At 41.8% G+C, this 8,287-nt stretch overlaps 1 protein-coding gene across 8 annotated transcripts in view; it reads right to left on the reverse strand.

The window, feature by feature from the left end:
• The window catches only part of Zscan18 (zinc finger and SCAN domain containing 18), a 36,544-nt gene that overhangs the window by 22,485 nt on the left and 5,772 nt on the right, over positions 1-8,287 (reverse strand). For 3 of the 8 annotated variants that reach the window (XM_031385341.1, XM_031385340.1, XM_031385339.1), the window contains exons 3-4: positions 2,639-2,805; positions 1,819-1,923 (exon numbers count right to left, since the gene is read on the reverse strand). The exons of 1 other annotated variant lie outside the window; for it this stretch is intronic. The gene's annotated coding sequence lies outside the window, so the exon portion shown is untranslated. Of the gene's footprint in view, positions 1-1,818; positions 1,924-2,638; positions 2,806-4,791; positions 4,904-5,142; positions 5,215-8,287 lie in introns of all 8 variants that reach the window. 4 more of the 8 variants (XM_031385335.1, XM_031385338.1, XM_031385336.1 and 1 more) reach the window with 4 other exon arrangements.

Here is an 8,287-nt window from a genome sequence, read left to right on the forward strand (position 1 = left end):
AAAAACCTGAGTATTGACTTGTACTGGGACAAATATAATAGAAAAGAGCTCTGTACAACTCATTCCCTAAAATACTACAGTTGTGATGTTTAATGTAGTAGCCACTTCGGTGTAATAACACAGAATCTGAAATACAGCAAATACTCCAGCGGAAATACTGCTGCTTAAGAAGCACAAAAGTAAAATAAAACGTTACTGATAAAATTTCATTCATTTCTTATTTAGTGCATGTGTGTACCTGGGCACTATGCTACACATGTGGGTACCAACTTCCCAGATTTGATCCTCTCTTGCCACCTTATGGGTCTCAGGAATCAAACTCAGGTCATCAGGCCTAGGGGCAGGCACCTTACCTGCTGAGCCAAATCACTGCCATCCATTTCCTTCTTTCTCCTTTCCTTTCTTTCTTTCTTTCATGTAAATATGAGAGAACTTCAAGTTACATATGTGGTTAATGCTTTATTTCCATCAAATAAAGCAACTATGGAAGAGCAGCTCTCTGGTGGCTTTCCACACAGGATAGGGTGTTTTCTGTTTCTAGTGTGAGAGTTTATAATAATGCATGTGTGCACAGTATGTGTATGGTGGTGTATGTGCATGCATGTGGGGGGGTACATGTGTGTGCATGTGTATACTTGAGTGTTGACAGATGTTGAAAGAGAGCTGGACAGCCTGAAGAGGGAGTCAAAAGTGACTGTGACTGTGGGTGGTCGGAACCAAACTCGGGTCCTCTGGAAGAGCAGCCAGCACACTTAACCACTGAGCCATCTCTCCAGACCCACTGTGTTTTCTTAAAACACAAAGAAATGCATCTTAACGGGGTTCTCCACGTTATCATAGTATAGGTTAATTCCAAGTGAATCCTTTGAACAGAAGCATCTCAGCAGATATTACTAACCCTTACATTGATCATGTTAACTGAGTCCACTGATGGGAGGGGGCATGGAGGGAGGCAGAGCTCCAATTCAAATGGTCTCATGCTCATTCAACTCCTACGTTTTTATTCAGTGGTGCTTAGGATTGAACTGAGGGCTTCACGAATGCTAGGAAAGCCCTCCCTGCCACTGAACTACAAGTGTACCCTTAAAATAGCTTATGAGTAAGCATCTGCATATAAGAAAAAAATGTAGTAAGAATAAAGTCTTCCTCTTCTCTCAATCCTGTCACCAGCATTCAAATTTTTTTCTGGTCTTGGATTTGGTGAAGAGTAAACTCAGATGGATTTAATTTATTATGTTTCTAAGGTTCATTTTCAGTATGTTGGACAGTAGCAAAATAATTCTAATTTATTAGAGAAATAATGTCTCATAGGTTTTATTCCATGGACTAGATGGTAAGTTGCTATATTTTCAAACTATGCCTGAGTATAAATTCTAACAGTAACTAAAGAGATTCTGATAGTCACTGCCACCCATGTTCACTGATTCTCCCAGAAATTGTTCCAGTGTGACATCTCTGTATTTAACCTGAGAAAATGGTGCACTGGAAATTTCTCCTGTTGGACACCCTAGCAAAAGACCTCATGCATATGTGACTCCTGCTGCTTGGTCGAGGGGCTGTTCCTGAAGGCTTTGCCACAGTAGTTAAAATTCCACGAGGCTTCTCAGCAGAGGCAGTACATGTGGGACTTCTTTCTGTTAAGGATTTTGGTTGTTTTTATCTCTTTTTTTTCTTAACATGCAATGAAGTGACCACTGCCATTGAAGGGTTTTTCCAACTCTACACAATTCCCAGTCTCTCTCCAGTATGAAGTGAATTCTATGCTTAGTAAGGTATGAGCCACCAATGATAGCCTTTCCACACTCCATGCATACATACAGCTTTTGTCCTGTGTGAATTCTCAGGTTCATAATAAGGCAGGAGACTCCAGAGGAATACTTTTCATACATATTACATCTCCACAGCTCTTCTCCAGTATGAGTCCTATGGTGAAAAACAAAGAAAGAATAGAGGCTGACAGACTTCTCAGAATGGATACATCATAGTCAGCATCCCCCATATGGGTTCTTTCATGCTTCATGAAAGCACAGAGAGTACTGAAAGATTCCCATACTTAGTGTAATTTGAAGGCTTTCCCACATTTACCATAACCTAAATGACTCCTCTCCCACATGAATTCTTTGATACACAACCAGGTTATAATTGTTGAAGAAGGATTCTTCAGCAATAGGCCTCTTTCTACTGAGACTCCTCTGATGCTCAGTGAAACAAGATTTCTGACTGAAGGAGGGTTTGAATTCACCGCAAGCACAGCATTCATTTCCAAAGTCATTTCTGTTTTCCAGGGTTTATGTTCTCCAATCAGAGGCCACCTCACATCTTTCTCTGCAACAGTGCCTTTGCGATAACTGCACCTTATAGACAGAGATACACAGAATCACTGTGCAGGAGGTACGGGTTCATTTCTGTCCAGCGTGCTATCTTTAAAGCCTTTCTGCCAGTGACTGAAACCTTTAAGTAAAGTTTGCTGATGGCACACTTTTCTTAAAGGAACCCTCCAACATGAACTGAGGATGGAGCAGACTTGCACTGGCCCTAGGGCTGTAAAAACTACACCCTTTCACCTGACATCTGAGTCTCCTTTGATGGATGCCATTCTACTCAAATGCCATTCTGGGCATAGATGGTACATTTATACCTGGTCCATTCGCAGATTTCTCTTAATGCTGATAAAATGGAATTAACCCTGATGGATCTTCCCATGTTTGTAAAATTAAGTAGTTCTTGAAAAACATCCTAAGTTGATGCTTCCATTGGACTTTTCTTTCCCAAGCTGGGGGTAAAGGGAATGATATTTGAATCCTTCTAGGTGGGAAGAAAAGAAAGAGGAAAAAAATCTAGAATTAAAAATGGTACCATATAAATCCTTAAACACACCAGGCAAATATCTACTCACTTGACTCTGCCCATTCTGTACACAATTTCATGTAGGCTCACACCTAAGAGAAATGTATACACAAAATCACAGCAACACTACTCCCAACATGTCCAAACGTTCACCAACTGGATGAATTGTGAATAAATCCATGATACATACGTCAACAAAAATAAATAACTGGTTGGGTGTGTTGGCATATGCCTCCAATCTTAGCCCTGAGAAGGCTGAAGCAAGAGGATCAGACATTAAAGGCCAGCCTTGTCTACACAGCAAGATCCTGATTTTAAAGTTAAAATGACTAATTACTGGTTATATTAGAAAGTCCCTCAGGTACAATTTCTGAGAGAGAGAGATCCAAAAAAACACAGTATGTTTACTTTGCAAAAATTCTGAAACATGTTCTTGCCTATATTTTCACCATGTACATTATGTAGAAAACATTTGGGAAAAATGTGTGTGAGCATGCACACACACACACGTGTGTGTGTGACACCAACAAAATAAGCACCTAGCTAGAAAGCCATAGATTTTTTTTTTTTTCAGATATAGACCTGCAGGGAAACATGAAAAAATAGGAGAGATAGGGTCATTTGTAGGGAATAAAAATAGCTTTATGGATTTTTAATCTTAGCAAACAATAAATAATATCCACCAAAGAAATCTGACCTCCTAGAAGTGGAACAGATAAGACTTTTAAAGAGCCTCCTAACCTTGCGCACCAAGTTAACAGAATCCTTGGTCTACTACGCATCTGGAACATAGAGCCCATTGTTCTAGTCACACCTGTAGCCACATGTTCACCTCCCATGCACCCTGCCACTAGCAAACAACAGCTAATAACATCTCACAGTTGTTTCTGGGAAAGCTCTACCAGCTTAGAAACAGAGCTCCCCAGTGGCATTATATTGCCAGAACTTTAGGGGGGGGTCCCACTTTAGGGAGGGATTTAATAATAAAGACATGGAGACATCTGTATAGTATAAACCTGTTGGCCTTTCTGCTGGGGGAAGTCCCTCAGCTAGCCATCTAGTCCGCCAACTCCCCAGCCACAGGTAGCCACCTCCTGGCTCCCCAGCCACAGGTAGCCACCTCCTGGCTCCCCAGCCACAGGTAGCCACCTCCTGGCTCCCCAGCCACAGGTAGCCACCTCCTGGCTCCCCAGCCACAGGTAGCCACCTCCTGGCTCTCTCTGCTTTGCCTCCCTGATCTGCTGAGGCTCTCCCCCAGCACCAGCCTCCAGCTCTTTATGCATCCAAAGCCTCTCCTTTCTGATACAGAAAAAAAAAAGGCTTATTACCACAGTGGAGAGATTCCACAGCTTACTCACTCTGAACTAATCAGCAGCAGGGCTACCCCTATCTATTGCTGCCTTTTGACCAGATTGAGGGCTGCGTGACATCCCCTGGGCAGCTTGGTTTTTTAATAGGATAATCTCAAAGAATCATTTTTTGGGCAGGTGAGGAAGTAACAAACATTTATATAAAAAAGAGGTCTTGTGGACATAGTAATGGCAATACCATATATCCTGCCAGCATTTGGTGCCATCCAGCAAAACAATTAACAATCATGAAAACAGGGGCACACCTTAATAACCAGTTGATACAATATGTGTTGGGGTAGGTTTCGCCAACATCGTCATTATCATAGCTGGACCCTGGCTCTACCTGTACTGAAAGGAACCCTGCAGTGCACTAAAGATCCCCCATGACCAATCATAGCTGCTACAGGACTCTCAAGCAAGTACTCATAGTTCCTGGGGACCATTTGTTGTCTGTCTCAGTTCTCTCAGTTCCAAACATGCAGCACAACAATATCCTTGGCCCCAGACTCTCAAGGCCACCTCCTCTGAGAAGCACATCCCTCCACACCTGCCCACAAATGCATGACATCTTTTCCCATCACACTTATGTCACCTGGCTTTGGAGTCAAGCTCATTTTGACTTTGCACTTGTTGCTGAAGCATCTACTGTCCCCTGAGACCAAGGGTGCCCAAATAATATGTTCAGGCGATGCAGCTCTCGAGATCTGAAAGTGGAATGTCCCCAGATGATTCTTGTGTTGAAGGTTTGCTCCCCAGCTGGTGGCATTAGCTTCAGAGTTGGTAGAAACTTTGGGAGCTGGGATGGTTGGGAATGGATCACTGCGATGTGCTTTTGAAGGCTGCCTTGTCCCTAGCCATTTTATCTCTACTCCTCCCTCCTTCTCCTCTCCTTCATCCCCTCTTCCCCCTCTCTCTTCTTGGATGTGAAAAGATGAACACTTACACCATGATGTTCTGCCCCAGTGCAGACTCAGAACCAATGACACCAGCCAATGAGGAACAATAACTTCTGCAACTGTAAGCCAAAATACATCTTTCCTCCATTAGTTATTTTCTTGGGTACTTATCAAGGGACAGAAAATCTAACACAGCAGATAATATGCCAGCCAGAGTATTGGGTTGTAAGGGTCCAAGATCACTGAATGAAGACCCCAGACCCAGATAGCATGTAAAGACAAAGAAGATTTAGGCGACAGAAACAACCAGCACGTAGGGAGGGGATGGGGAGAATCAACCATTCCTTGAAATGGTAATCCCAAACAAAGGTGTGCAGGCCTTCTCATAGAAAACTGGGGGAACTTTCTAGAAGTAATCTAAAATTTCATTGGTGGGCGATAGAGGGTCACAGGTGATGGAGTCCTTATTACACATTTGTAACAGTAATAAACACTAACCCAATATACAGTGTTTCACAACCTTAATGGCAACACTTGCGAAATGTAGAACAGTTAACATCAAAAGGAACACTTCCAACAAAAAAGAATCTAACCTGCATGTATTCCTTTTATTAACTACACCCACTTCCCTCCAATATCCAGGATTGTGCCTTTAAGGTCTCCTCAGTCTCTTTAAGATTCTGATTACTGTAAAGTGAAAATGATTTTCAATGAAAGCCGCTCATGGAAATTGTGCCATCTTGCCTCTAGTGTTTGTATTCTCCCCCTGGCTCCTTTTGGGGCTTTCAGCCCATATTCATTGTCACTTTTCTTTCCTAGTCTGTGTCAATCAGTCCAGAATTTCAAGAGAAGTTCCATTCCTCACCAAATGTCCCTTTGTCTTGTGCTGATTTCATTATTCTTAGTTTTGAAGCACGCAGCTGCTCTTCTTCTTCCATAACTAGGCATTTATTCAGGAAAACAAAAATCTAGAAATGTCTTTTGACTTTCAACCTATCCAATTCAACAGTGAGATGCCAATAATGCAAGTACACTAGAGTGTGTCTACTTCTCAAAGTATTTTCTGAATGCCTCTTTCTCCCCAGGGGAAAGTATTTCCCAGCATCACAAAACAATCCTACAGCACATCTCTGCAGTATTCTCTCTCTTTGGTGTTGACACTGCTGGAGCTTAGAATAAAGTGAATGTGGCCATATTTTCTCACCATCATTTGTGGCTTCTGATTTCCTCGTAGAAGTTCTGTTATATCCCATACAACAGAAACTGCCTTCTAGAGAGGACAATCTCAGAATAAGTAAGAGAAATATGTCTACTCACATGTAGCTCACCAGTATAGGATTTCATGCATATAGTATCTAGATAATGGTCCAACTAAACTAAGAATGGAGTCAGGATCTCTAGGATTTCTTTTAGTCCTAACATAGGCAATGATCCTATGCAAGGGAACATCTGCCCCAGCGGCTAGACAAATGAATTAGGTTGAATGTACCAATGAAGATCATTGATTTGAAGTGTGCAGCATTCTTTACCCTAGTCTATATTCTACAGTTGTGTGAATTATATCCAACTCTTAATGTGGCAAAGCACCATTTACTTGGTTACTTGCTCTCTCTAACTTCTCACAATCCAGAACTAAACATTTCTTTAAGCGTGGCTACTTATAACAAAAAAAAAGTGATCATTTGCAGAGGTTCTACAAGAATTAGTTTTAATTTATCAAGATGTAGCTCAACAAAATGATCATCCAATCAGACTGATACTGCAGTTGTTCTTAATTAAGCACACCATCAAAGAACTAGGGCTGGACTTCATCTATGACATCAACATCCACAAAGCCCCTGCAAGGGATAGCCTGAAACCCATTCTGTACTTTACAGACTGGTAGGAAGGAAGGGCTTTCTAACAAGTGAGGAGAAACTTAGCAGATTCAAGGAGTCTGAGAAGAAGAGAATTTTTCCAAGGGCTTACTGTGAGAAGATGTTCAAGTTCACTGTAGATGAAGTCCTGTGGACTTCCCACACTTCATATAGAAAAGCAAATCACAACGACAGTGGATTTAACATATCATCAGGACCAAGGTCCGAGAGCACATTACCTTGGACCCATTTAAATCTCTAGGGGCTACCGAGTCACTGAGGAATCCAAGGCACTGGAACCACAGTGGAGTTTACTTTATGCACTCTATCCGAAGGTGGCCAGAGTCAAATTTCTAAGAAACACAAAACAGCAACTGTGCAAAAAAGGAAAGAAAAGTGATGGTTTCTACATACATCATATGCTATTCCACTTTAAGAGAAGAGATCCAGTCTGGTTTCTAAAGTCCCCCAACAAAGAGAAGCTTATCTCCGTCATCTCTGAGCTGCTTCTTTAAAGTTTCCTGAGGCCTTACTAGCTGCCCAAACACAACTGCTCTCCTCCTCTCCTCTCCCTGCACACCTCACTCTCTCATGCCCCAGTGGACCAGACTCACTCAGCACAGACTTCACTTCAGCCACCTATTCGGCTCCTCTGAAGGCAGACCTACATCTTGAACTGTCTATTTCTCCTTGACCCCTGAAGATAAGCAAGGCAGTGCACACCACAGATGAAAGCTAAAGCCATTCTCACCTGATGACATAATTCATATTGAGCCTCCCCATCCCATTCAGCAGGAAAGGCCAGGAACCTATGCATTATCCTCCATTCTGCTCTTTGTCTCTAAGGTCACAATTAATCTGTCAGCTCTGATCTTCAAATATGCCCAGAATTTTGTTCTGTCTCACCTTTTCTACTGCTGTTGCCTAAACTATAACTACTTTTACCATTTTAAATGTGCGTACAAATATGACACATTCAAGCAATAATTTCAACTCACCAAGTCCTTAAATGTGTGTACAAATATGACACATTCAAGCAATAATTTCAACTCACCAAGTCCTTAAATACATTTCCATTAACTTTCACACGTACCCACATTGATGAGCCACAGAGATTAATCATGTAAAACATGTCTATCTCTGATCAGTTAGCCACTATGCTGATCTCTACTACCAAAGACTGTTTTTCTAGTCTCTAAATTCCACATGAGAAAGACCATGCATGCTCTTGTGCTGAGCTTGGGGATCAACAGTAGCTCTTCAGTCATGCGTGTGCTGAACTATACCAAACACTTACAGAATTAATATCAACCCATTCCAAACTCTTCCAAAAGAA

Source organism: Mastomys coucha, unplaced genomic scaffold (assembly GCF_008632895.1).
Source record: "Mastomys coucha isolate ucsf_1 unplaced genomic scaffold, UCSF_Mcou_1 pScaffold21, whole genome shotgun sequence".
In the NCBI taxonomy this organism is placed as follows: Eukaryota; Metazoa; Chordata; class Mammalia; order Rodentia; family Muridae; genus Mastomys; species Mastomys coucha.